Below are 12,352 nucleotides of genomic sequence, written 5' to 3'. Positions count from 1 at the left end.
GGGCCCCTGGCCCCTGTGATCAGCCACCTGGACTCAGTGACACTTATAGCCCCACCCAGCCCCTAAGCTGTGATTTGTGTCTTTCATATACACAAACAAATGTGTTATGTGTAAATGTTAGGTCAAAACATGTCTAAAAATACCATGGCAAGGCCATGTACACACAGCATCAAAACTCAATTCACCTTTTAGTGCTTAATCCTGTCCTGTACACCAACAGTAAAGTATCTTTTTTTTATTTGACCAAATGTCAACTGAAAAATGCAAGTACAACCACACTTTCAGAAATTCTACGCATTGTGTACAGAACCAAACTGAAAAACTAGTGGTTAATATGTGACACTGGGAAAATATTGAGAAAATCACCTTTAAAGTTGTCCAAATAAAGTTCTTAGCTATACATATTACTAATCAAAAATTACGTTTTGATATATTTGCGGTAGGAAATGTACAAAATATCTTCATGGAACATGATCTTTACTTAATATCCTAATGATTTTTGCCATAAAAGAAAGATCTATAATTTTGACCCGAACAATGTATTGATGCCTATTGCTAAAAATATACCTGTGCTACTTAAGACTGATTTTGTGGTAAAGGGTCACATACTTAAGCATGTATCAGAGTTGTGTTGCAGAAAAAACACAGGGAAGGAGGTACGTTCGACTCAGATCTTGCAAAAAATGGCAAATAAGAACAAATTACATCCAACCTTAAATTCAAGCCACATACAAAAATATCAAGAACCAAACCGGCCTACTTCATTATATCCATAAAATAGATCACTTTATGAAACGAGTCCAAAACAACAAGCCCAACGATGCTTAATAAGCTTTGCTATGATAAGTGGACATGGCATAGCGTTCCAAACACACAAAACACAATGGCTCTGTAGACGGTGGCTTAGTTAAAATCACCTAATTTAAGTATTCGGTTGCTTGTAATATTACTTTGGTTAAAAATAATGGCGACTCAATGTGCTAGACAGCACAATGTTTAAATGCGGCTGTCAATTCTGAAATTTTACAGCGTGTTCTTGGCCTGAAGATGTTGTTTAATGCAGCCAATACAGTGTAAGGTAGTTGTGGCTTCATGTTTTAAATCTTGCATATTACTCAATGTCTTTTTATGACTCCATAAAGATTTTATACTTTGCTTAAGCCGGGGTTAAGGACACTTTTAACCCCAGGAATGTTTCTTTGTTATAAATGGGTGTTCACACTACTTTTATCCCTGCAATGCAGGCAACCAATCACACACTGCCTCAATACTTGTCTGATTAAGTATTCATGTGCTTTGAACAGAGACAGAAACATGCTGAGTTTAGTTGCAGCATCTAAAGGAAAGTTAAAAAGACATAGCAGATCAATGTGATATTTCCAAATATTGACAAGGAATTAATTTAAAACATGTTACATACTGTACTTGTCCAATATTATTAACTTTGTAAACATATGAAGATTAATCTAGATTTACAGAAGAAATTGAGTCCACGCTGATTTAGATATTGTAAATTGCTTTGATTTCATTTAAAAAGATTAAATCAAGAAAGCCACATTTTAATTTTAATAGTGACCTTGTGTTTCATTGACCTTATGCATTTTGAATTTTCTGCAAATAAATAAAATAATAGAAAATTTGAGGTTCTACTTTAATCTTTAAACCCAGGTTTACAAATACACAGTGTGAAATTATGTTAATCCAGGGTGAACTATTTCAAGAGTGAACCTATGAAGAAGCGGTTTCCTTTTCCTCCAGTTCTCCCCTAAGTAACAGCGCAGATATTTTCAGCACAGATGGACAAAGTGTTGAGCCCAACTGTGAATTCAACTGAGCTCTGCAGGAGAAAGATGTAAGGAGACATGTGAAGGAATAAAACCTTACATCTCAAACACACACAGACAGATTTTGTTTTCACGTGTTCGGTAGTTGCTGGGGAAACTGTCTGAGAAACATATGTGTGGTTTGTCCTTTGGATCTTCTCTGAGAGTGTGTGACTTTTATGTGTGCACACAAGACCGGCCTTGGGCTTTTGGAGAAGGACCTATATATTCTGTGGGGTCTGTGCATTATCAGTATATATGTGCATGCATGCATGTCTTACACAAGATGTGATGCAGACTTGGAAAGACTGGAATGCAGGAAATGCATCCTGAAGAAACAAACAAACTGGCTGACATAAGACTTCAGTGACTTCAATCAAACTCATTTGAAGTCTTTCACAGTCCTAGTGGAGAATTAACAGTCTTTTCTGGATACAATCATGATGTTACTTCATACAACCCAGCAGGTAACAGGAGGACTATTATATTTTCACAAAAACAAATGATGGACAAAAACTGTAAATGCAAGACTCATGCCAAACCTGCTTTTAGGATGCTAGCAGGTGTTCTGGGTGGTTGCCAGAATATCGCTATTTGTTGCTAGGGTGTTGAGTTGTTGCTAGGCAGTTAATTACAGTTCAAAGAAGTCCATCTTCTCTATTCTAGTAATGCGATGTGTATTGTCTATGATAATATATCGTAACTGTTACAAGCTCATGTTATCGAGTATGTCACTCACTTTGCAAAACCAAACTAAAACTCATTGAAAGTGCATACTTTCATCAAATTATAACCTATTAAAATGCAGTTAAAATTCCCACAATATTCAAGGCATAGCAAAAAAAAAAAAATGCCTCTACAATATGAGTTTTTTGTCTTATATTCATAACATACAACATATTATATATACAATATAGTAACATTTGTGTGACTGCATTCTTTATATAACAGTTCAATAAACAATAATGTGAGTTAAATTTTAGACACTATTATTAATATTGTCTGTTTTTGCAGTATTTTGCCAATTAAATAAATACCAAGCAAACAGCAGTGTTTTCTTACTGAATGAATCCACAATTTTTAATAAATCAATTGAGTTACTGATTCAATGACTAATTTATAAAGAAAGTATACAAACAGAAGAGGTGGGATTTATCGCATGAACCAATAACAGCTGAACATAACCAGTCACATCCAATCATATCACAGTGGAGGCACTGCCTCCTCTCACGTGACTTTCCCCCATTCATTCTCAATTATCCAACATATGAAGTTTGGGGCAGATTGAACATGGTATGTTTAAGTTAGTGTAAAACAAGTAATTTCTTGTTGCCAGCAGGTGGCTGTTGTAACTCAGCCATACACATTGTATGGCTGAGTTACAACAACTACTTTTTTCTATGGCAAAACATTGAACTTTGTCAGAGGGCCACGGACACACTCTTTAATGATAACTCAAGATCTTCGCAATTTAACATTGCAAAGGCCTTTAGATTAGACTTTCCAAATATAATGTTGTTGTCGTCATTAAATCTCTACACTGTAAAAAAAAAAAAGTTTGTTGAGTCAACTTAAAAAAAAATTGTTACCAGGCTGCCTTCAAATTTTAAGTTCAGTCAACTCAAAAAAGTTGTCAACTTGAAATGTTAAGTTGTACTGACAACTTAGATACTTGAGTTGATTCAACTTAAAATTTTAAGGCAGCTGGGTAGGAAACCCAGCTTTTAAAGTTAACAAACCAAATTTTTTGTTTAGTCAACTCACATATCTAAGCTGTCACTTAGTATAACTTAACATTTCAAGTTGACTAAACTTATTTGAACTTAAAATTGTAAGGCAGCAAGGTAAGAAATAATTTTAATTTGACTCATCAAATTATTTTTGTTTGTTTGTATTTTTACAGTGTATGGCTATGAATATGGGCATGTGTTCAGGACAGGACTTTTATCAAACTGTGAAAATGTGAATTTTGGTGCTGAATTATAACAACTTTGTTTCATGGAGAAACATCGAAGTTTGTCAGACCGCCATGGACACACCCTCCAACGAAAATTCAAGATCTTCGCACCACCAGTGCTCGAGCCCTAAAAATATTTTGTCTTCATTTTGGTTCCTCTAATTATCACTAAAAACTCTGTGTGCCTTTACTCCCAGAAGTCGGATAGTCAGCCAATCAGATTGAAGCTTGCCAGATCAAGAAAATACTTTCTAATTTTGTCAGCGAATAGGCTGTGGGCGATCTGCTAGCTAAATCTACCGAAAACAACAATGATAAAAGAATAATCTCTGATTAAGTCAGCACTGAGAGTGCTGTATGTGCGTGTATCAGTCACTCGTCTGTCTCTGCCCCGTGAACACAAGGCTGTCACACTTTGTTCACCTTACAAGTGTCCCAGTTCCAAGCTGTCAGTACATTTCCCATCTTCAGAGCCACCGCCTGCTACTTGCTCTGCATTTCTTCTTTCACTCACGTACTGCTCTGATCCTCATTCCACTCACATATTACTATACTTTGCGCAGAGGCCGGTTTGGTTGATGCACAAATCCATAAAGCTTTCCTTAGCTAATTACGCTCTCATTATATCAGCATAAGCGATAAGAGTGAGTTACTATAATCACTTCCAGCCATTTTGTGTCTAACGAGGATAATTTCCTTCCTGAAAGGGTTTTCTCTTTGTATTTCAAGGAAACCGGCAGGGGCAGTGAAATGTGGGGTCTTGAGTGGACCCCAAGCTGACGTTCCCCATCTGTTCCCACAATTTTGAAGAGAGGAGCATTACCCAACTTTCCCCTCAACGTTTAGACTATTGAAGCTCCGCAGCTGCACGTCAGTGAGGACGGAAATACACTTCCTGGCACAAGCAGGAGTTGTCTCAAACCCTGGTGTTTGAAGATGAGGCCTGACGAGGACTGAAGTGGTCTAGTTGTGTCTCATTGACAGCCTGAATGGAGGCTGATGGAGCTCTTAGGAACCGCAGAGAAACAGCAGGGAGGTAAAGTTTCTAAACACCAAAAGCTGGTTTGACATTTTAAAAGTGTCTGTGGTGAATTCCCCCAAAAATGTTGAGCGCAGCTTTGGATATTAAAGTAAACACTCTTAATATTTCATGTGTGATTCTAGATTCAGAGCTGGAGCTTGATTGTAGGTCATCGCAACTGTTTAAACACTACACTTTTAAAAAAAGGTTCCAAAAGCGTGTTTTCGCAGCAACGTCATAGAAGAACATTTTGTGGAGAATGGATGTGGTTCTTCATGGAACCATAAATGCCAATACAAAACTTTTTTTTTATTTTTTTTTTTTTTTAAATATACATCAACTGAATGTACTATGAGATGCAACTGCAGTTTGTTGCCACATATTTACCACCTCCTGAGACGCTGCCTTTCTGTGATCTCTTGTTTAACACAGAGCCACTTGGGGGATCTGCATCTGTTTTGGCAGAAGCACACGCACTGACATACAGGAAACTGTGTGGCCTGATCTCTTTCGGGCCACGGCACATTTTTAGATGCCAGGGGAGTGAAGAGTGGCCTGGTTTTGTCAGAAACATTAGCTGGGAGACGGAGCACACGGCAGCGGTGCTCTGATGTGTCCGGTGGTGAGGGGGCGTGATATCGAACCCTCACTTCAGTTAACATGCATTCATTATAGCGTGAGGACTGGCTGACACGGCGTCCAGCTGCGAAGAGACAGGGAACAGGTCATTTCAGGTCTGCTAATGAAATCCTGAAGCAGCCTTCCCCATTTTAGACCCAGAACAAGCTTCCCTCCACTCACTTTGACCTCATTATAAGTGGGTGGATGAAGTGGTGAAATTGTTAAAGATCTGAGGTGGTAACAAGAAGATTCTTAGTTTGAACTTTTTGATGCAGAGGACCCCCAAATACAATGATCTTCTTGTGAGGGGACCCCCTTTCTAAAAATAATTAAAAAAAAATTAAAACAAAAAGTAAAAAAGGGCAGCCGATGTATATTTGTCTTTCAAGTTTTCTTGCGCTTTAATGATATAAAAATTACATTTAAGGGATAGTTCACCCAAAAATGAAAATTCTGCCTTTAATTACTCAGCCTAATGTCTTTCTAAACACTTAAGACATCATCTTTGGAACACAAATTAAGATATTGTTTATGATATCCAAAAGATTTCTGACCCTGACAGCAATGGTACTATCACGTTCAAGGCCCAGAAAGGTAGAAAGAACATTGTTAAACTAGGCCAAGTGACATCAGTGGTTTAACTGTAATGTTATGAAGCTATGGGGATACTTTTTGTGCACAAATAAAACAAAAACAACATTTTCTTTGCCGTCTATGCAGGGTTAGAAAGCTCTCAAATTTCATCAAAAATGTTGTAATTTGTGTTCTGACGATGAACAAAGGACTTATGGTTTTGGAACGACATGAAGGTAAGTAATTAATGACAGAATTTTCATTTTTGGTGAACTATCCCTTTAAAGTGCATGCATATGAATTGATAAGCAAAATCAAAATGCAAAATGGAACCAGTTCTCAATACCCAACCCAAACTGCAAGTTAATCATGGTTAGAGAATATTTAGTTGGTATTAAGTCCATTTGTATCCACTAATTGAGTAAAGAAATAAAAAATTAAGCATAAATATATAAATATGCAATATAAAACAAAATATTAAATAAAAAAAATAAATAATAATAATATTCAACACATACAAATATAAAAATAATTATCCATTTTCCAACCCACCTATCTTATATGGGGTCACAGAGTAAAAATTATTATAATAGTAATAGATTAGTAAAGAATACATAAAAATGTACATAAAAATATCTATAAAATAAAAAATATTACAGGGATAGTTCACCCAAAAATTAAAATTCTGTCATAATTACTCACTCTCATGTTGTTCCAAAGCCGCAAGAACTTTGTTTGTCCTCAGAACACAAAATATTTTTGAAGAAACCTGAGAGCTTTCCGACCATGCATAGACAGCAACGGTACTACCATACAATAGTCCATGTGACATCAGTGGTCCAATCATAATTTTTTGAAGCTATGAAAACATTTTTTATAAACTTACCTTTCTGGGCCTTGAACGTGGTAGTTGTATTGCTGTCTATGAAGGGTTATAAAGCTCTTGGATTTCATCAAAAATATCATAATTTTTGTTCTGAAGATAAACTAAGATCTTATGGGTTTGAAATGACATGAGCGCGAGTAATTAAAGGGATAGTTCACCCAAAAAGGAAAATTAGATGTTTATCTGTTTACCCCCAGAGCATCCAAGATGTAGGTGACTTTGTTTCTTCAGTAGAACACAAACGAAGATTTTTAACTCAAACCGTTGCAGTCTGTCAGTCATATAATGGCAGTCAATGGGATCCATGGCTTTGAGAGTCAAAAAAAAAACATACAAAGACAAAACCAAATTAAACTTTATGGCTTGTCACGATACATTGAGGTGTTAAGACATGAAACAATCGGTCTGTGCAAGAAACTGAACGGTATTTCAGTATTTATAACATTTTTTACCTCTGATTCACCGCAATGTCCAACTGTCCTGAGTGCGTTCACAACAGCCGGCGTGTGACGCATAAAAAAAAAAACTCGAATTCAAGACCACATATATCACCTCTACACAATTCTAAATAGTACACCTACATTACATATTACCCATCAAATTACCTTTACCCACAAAACAATCCGGTCACTTATTATTTAATAATTTAACAGATAAAATTTGCACCTGTTCAACCAACAATTTGGTACCCTATATCTCCTGCCCGAGGGCATCAGCTCATACTTCTTATGAAGAATATGGCCTGGGTCACCAATAATTTTAAGACTCTGCTTCCTAACCTCTCAAAAATGTCCTGAAGAGAGTGTGGGGATGACATATCAATTATTTTTCCAGCTCTTCTAATCAGCTGTGACCTGAGTTGCAGCGGCTGTTGTGAATGTGCTCAGGACAGTTGGACATTGCAGTGGATCAGAGGTAAAAAATGATAAATTATATGTTTCGTGTCTTAACACCTCAATGTATCGTCACGAGCTGAAAGGTTTAATTTGGTTTTGTCTGTGTATGTCTTTTTGACTCTCAAAGGTGTGGATCCCATTGACTGCCATTATATGACTAACAGACTGCAATGGTTTGAGTTAAAAATCTTCATTTGTGTTCTACTGAAGAAGAAAAAAAAAAAAAAAAAAAATTCACCGACATCTTGGGTGCCCTGGGGGTAAGCAGATAAACATCAAAATTTCATTTTTGGATGAACCATGCCTTTAATGACAGAATTTCCATGTTTGGGTGAACTGTCCCTTTAAGATGCAGTTACATAACTGGTCACATTTACCATTATTTGTCAAAATTTTGGGGGTGAAGCCTGGTCATTTCAATAGTGAGTTTCACATTAGAGAGCAAAAAACCTCTCAACGCTGATCATTTGTGCAAGTTGGTTATGCAAATTTGCCTGTGTTATGGCATTGTGCTAATAATGTTGAGTTATGGATTTCATTAGGCCGTATGATTTTTGGTTATGTGGAAAACCTCAGGGCTAGAAACGAAAATGTTACTATTCAAGTCCCATAAAAACGGCATCATCAGCCATGACTATTGCTCCTTTGAGAAAATCACTTAACCCTAGTTTCTAAAAACAGCACAAGACATGACGCATTGATGTTTCACAGTATGTGACTTAAAACTAAGAGAATTATGAAGGCAGGGATAACACAGCATAAACTCCCCGCTGTATGGAGTATTACAGAACAGCTGAGTTTTACTCATCGGCATGGAAGCAATTATTCACTAAAGCTTAAAATACTGCCCTGAGCATGAGAAAATTGAGAACTAGAAAGCACGAACACAAGAGGTGGGATTTATTTCATGAACCAATCACAGCAGAACATAACCAGTCATATCCAATCATACTGCAATGGAGGCATTGCCTCCTCTAACATGACCCCATTCATTCTTATTTACCCCCCAGCGAACTCAATGCACATTTTAAGAGGTCTGTTAAAACTCAGTGGGCTCAGGGGGAGGCATGAGAGACGCAGACTTCCGCTGTAACTTCACCTGCTGGTGTTGCTGTTTCTTTTTATGCACTTTTCAATATTTAGTAATATTGCAGATGTTTCATTTTTGTACTGACTATATGACAAAAACTGTTCATCCACATGTACACACACATTGACACAGTGTACAGTCTCTTTTACAGTTAATGCACTGCTTGACCCGACAAAGAGTGAGGTGTGTGACTGTTCTGTAATAATGGATAGCAAGGCCCTATTTTTAGGGTCCTAGAGATGAGGCTCTATAATTAGAAAAGCAGAGCTGTGACTGGCGCATGTGGAAATCATTAGTTTAAGTGGACGTACACAAAGGTTTCCCAGAACCGCTGTATGTTGTGTTACTCACTCACGTACAGCAAGCTGACGGGAAGCCAAGCGGAACTGAAACAGGAAGACAGAGGGCAGACTTCTCTCAAACTCTGAGTGTGTGCTGTGCAACCAGCATTTTATATATGTATGTGAATACGTAAGCTTTGATGAAGCCTCAGTTGTCCTTAAAGTACAGATTTGGTTGTGAGCTTTTGGGCGCTCAGCCACAACGTCAGTCAAGTTCTTTGATAAGACCACAGAGACACTAGACAATCAATCAAGCCATCACTGAGCTCAGAACAAGCATCAGTAAATCTGGCTGGTTCTGTGATCGATAGCACTTAGACGACACAGAATTACACAACGCTGCTCAACACTTGAACCACTAGCAGTGAGGTCACATCAGTCTGTGGTGTCCACACAAATGGTGCCCACAAAAAAAGTCATTCACACATACATGCAAACTTACACAGCGTCCAAAATTAACTTTTGCCACTTCACCCATCCAAAGGAAATGTACAGGTCTTAAATATTTCTTAACAACCATGAAACTGTATTTAACATTATTTCCATTTTACTGTAGCTACATGGAGCTCTGGAAAGAAAGAATAAAATATGTGCATCCTAAATAAACTATAACGGTACATATTTCACTGAGGAAAAAAGGTTAGACTAACATTTACAGTTCAATTAAACCTAGCAATGTTGCAGTTCCTAATAAAGTTACCAGCCAACTGGTGAGGAAATACATTCCATTTACTTGCCAAATTCAATTTTTATTCGCATTTTGGCACTTGGCGTGTGTTCATTTTGATCCCTGTTCACACGCCAGTGGGCTGCTGGGAAGAATCAACAGATGGAGGGTCGAGGTGAGTCTGTGTGTGTGGAGGGAGAAAGAAACTGAAGAGCTGTTTAACATCATTTCGGTAATATGAATTGCTGAAAAACTACAGGCTCTTCATTCTTATACTGTAACATTTTCAATGTTTTTGGGAACGACTGAAGCTTTATTTATGAAACCCAAGCAGAATGATTTGTTCATAAAATTTCAATTTACACAAGAATAGCTTTACAAACAATTTACACTAAGGGTGTGTTCACACTTGTAGTTTGGTTCATTTGGTCCAGACCAGAAAGGACAATGATAACATTTGGTCCTGGTCTGCTTAGCAGTCACACTGGCATTTTTAACAGTGAACCTAAAGATACTGAACCTAAAGGCATAGTGATATGTTCACAACCTGATTGGTTGAATTGAATGATATACATGTCGTGAAGGAAATCACCGAACACTTTAAACAAAAGGAAAAGGTGTGTTCGACTTAAACTTGCACTTGTTGAGTGTATATGATTTTATTTTCACAACAAAGAGCACACAAAAGGCGCTTTACCTCCTTATTGCTCCAGGTTTGCCCTCTGCTTATTTTGTTTTGGATACACCGCTTGTTTTCTTTGTGAAATCATGTTGTATAGCGCCGCATCTTGTCATTACTTCCTGTTTTTGGTTTGTTTAGAAGTATTTGTTCCGTGTTGCATTCATATTTTATTCGAACCGCACCGGAGTTCCTTTTTAGAGGTCTCGGTCCACTTGTTTGGCACACACCAGGGTTCGGATGGTAGCATTCACATTCATTACTCAAATGAACCGCACAGAGCAACCGCACCAGAGTTCGTTCTAATCTAACCAAACATGACAAGTGTGAACACACTGTAAAATTAGTGTCTGTATGTTTTATCAATAGCTATGTTTCCATCACCCTGTTTATGCGCATTTTAAAGTATCACATCAGAAACAAGTGATGGAAATGGCAAAAATTCATTTTTATGCTCGCTTGAGGTGGTTTTTGAATTGTGGCAAAAACGGTTAATGCGAATAATGAAAGATGAAAACGCATTTTTAAATAAACTCCTCCACGCGCATCAAAAAAATGGGACAGGATAACTTGACTAACCAGCGGACCAATATTGTTGCACAGCTTTTGAATTGTTAAGGTCATTCTGAAATGCCTGAGCAAAGTCTGTCGACAAACTATTTCTGCCTCCCAGAACTGTCATACACGACTGCGTTCCCAAACAGCTAGCATCCACATCTGAAAGCAGTGACCGTATTTACTGTGTTTCGTTTGCTTTCTCTGAGGTGCAAGTAATTTATTATATAGGAAAATTATTATATTCAGTGGCTTTTCCTACTTTTCTTAGTGATATTTAGTGCCAGTTAATCAGGAAGTGACGATTTAGTTCTCTTTGACTCACTGGATGGAAACAGTGCTTATTTGCAAATGTTTTATGCAATATTTCAATTTTACGCACAAGTTAAATTTGCAACTTGGGATGGAAACCCAGCTACTGAGCATTAAATTTAGCTTCTTTATCCAGTTAAGCATTAGATTTGTCTTTTAGAGCTGTAAAACGATTACTCACAATTAATCAATTCAAAATAAAATTTTGTTTGCACATGTGTGTACTGTGTATACTTATTGTGTATATATATATGTACGTATATGTGTGTGTGTGTGTGTGTGTATATTCATAATAAATATACACAGTACACACACATATAGCATGCAAACAAACTTATTTTGAATCGATTAATCGTGACTAATCGTTTTGCAGCCCTGTTGTACTTTTTATAATAATTGCAATAATCAATTTTATTTTCTACACACACCATTGTTAAAAAGTTTGAGGTTGGTTATGCTTTTTTAAATGTTTTCAAAAGAAATCTCGAAAGCTGCATTTATTTGATCAAAAATACAATAAAAACAGCAATTTTATAAATTATGATTACAAAAGTTAAAGACCTGTTTTCTGTCTTACTACATGTATAATGTCATTTATTCCTGTGATGGCAAAGCTAAAATTTCAGCATTATTACTCCAGTCTTTAGTGTTACTTCAGAAATCACTTCTTATCATCAACCTTCAATACAAATGAGCTGCTTAATATTTTTCAAGATTTTTTCATGAAGTTTAAAGAAACATTTGAGACTTATTTTGTTACAGTGTAAGTCTCAACTGTCACATTTGATCCATTTAGTCCTTGCCAAATAAAAACATAAATTTATTATAAAAAATAAATCTTTTACTGACCCTAAACTTTTGAATGGTAGTGCATACTATTATATATTTTTAACATTTAACATTAATTATAATCAACCAAATTTAAAATGAA

The 12,352-nt window shown here is 36.6% G+C and overlaps 1 protein-coding gene across 1 annotated transcript in view; it reads right to left on the bottom strand.

Moving 5' to 3' along the window:
* cfdp1 (craniofacial development protein 1) overlaps window positions 1–12,352 on the bottom strand; it is a 35,497-nt gene that overhangs the window by 17,805 nt on the left and 5,340 nt on the right.

Source organism: Labeo rohita, chromosome 18 (assembly GCF_022985175.1).
Source record: "Labeo rohita strain BAU-BD-2019 chromosome 18, IGBB_LRoh.1.0, whole genome shotgun sequence".
Classification (NCBI taxonomy): domain Eukaryota; kingdom Metazoa; phylum Chordata; class Actinopteri; order Cypriniformes; family Cyprinidae; genus Labeo; species Labeo rohita.
The sequence above is the reverse complement of the archived record's forward strand: the minus strand, read 5'-3'. Positions and strand labels throughout refer to the sequence as shown.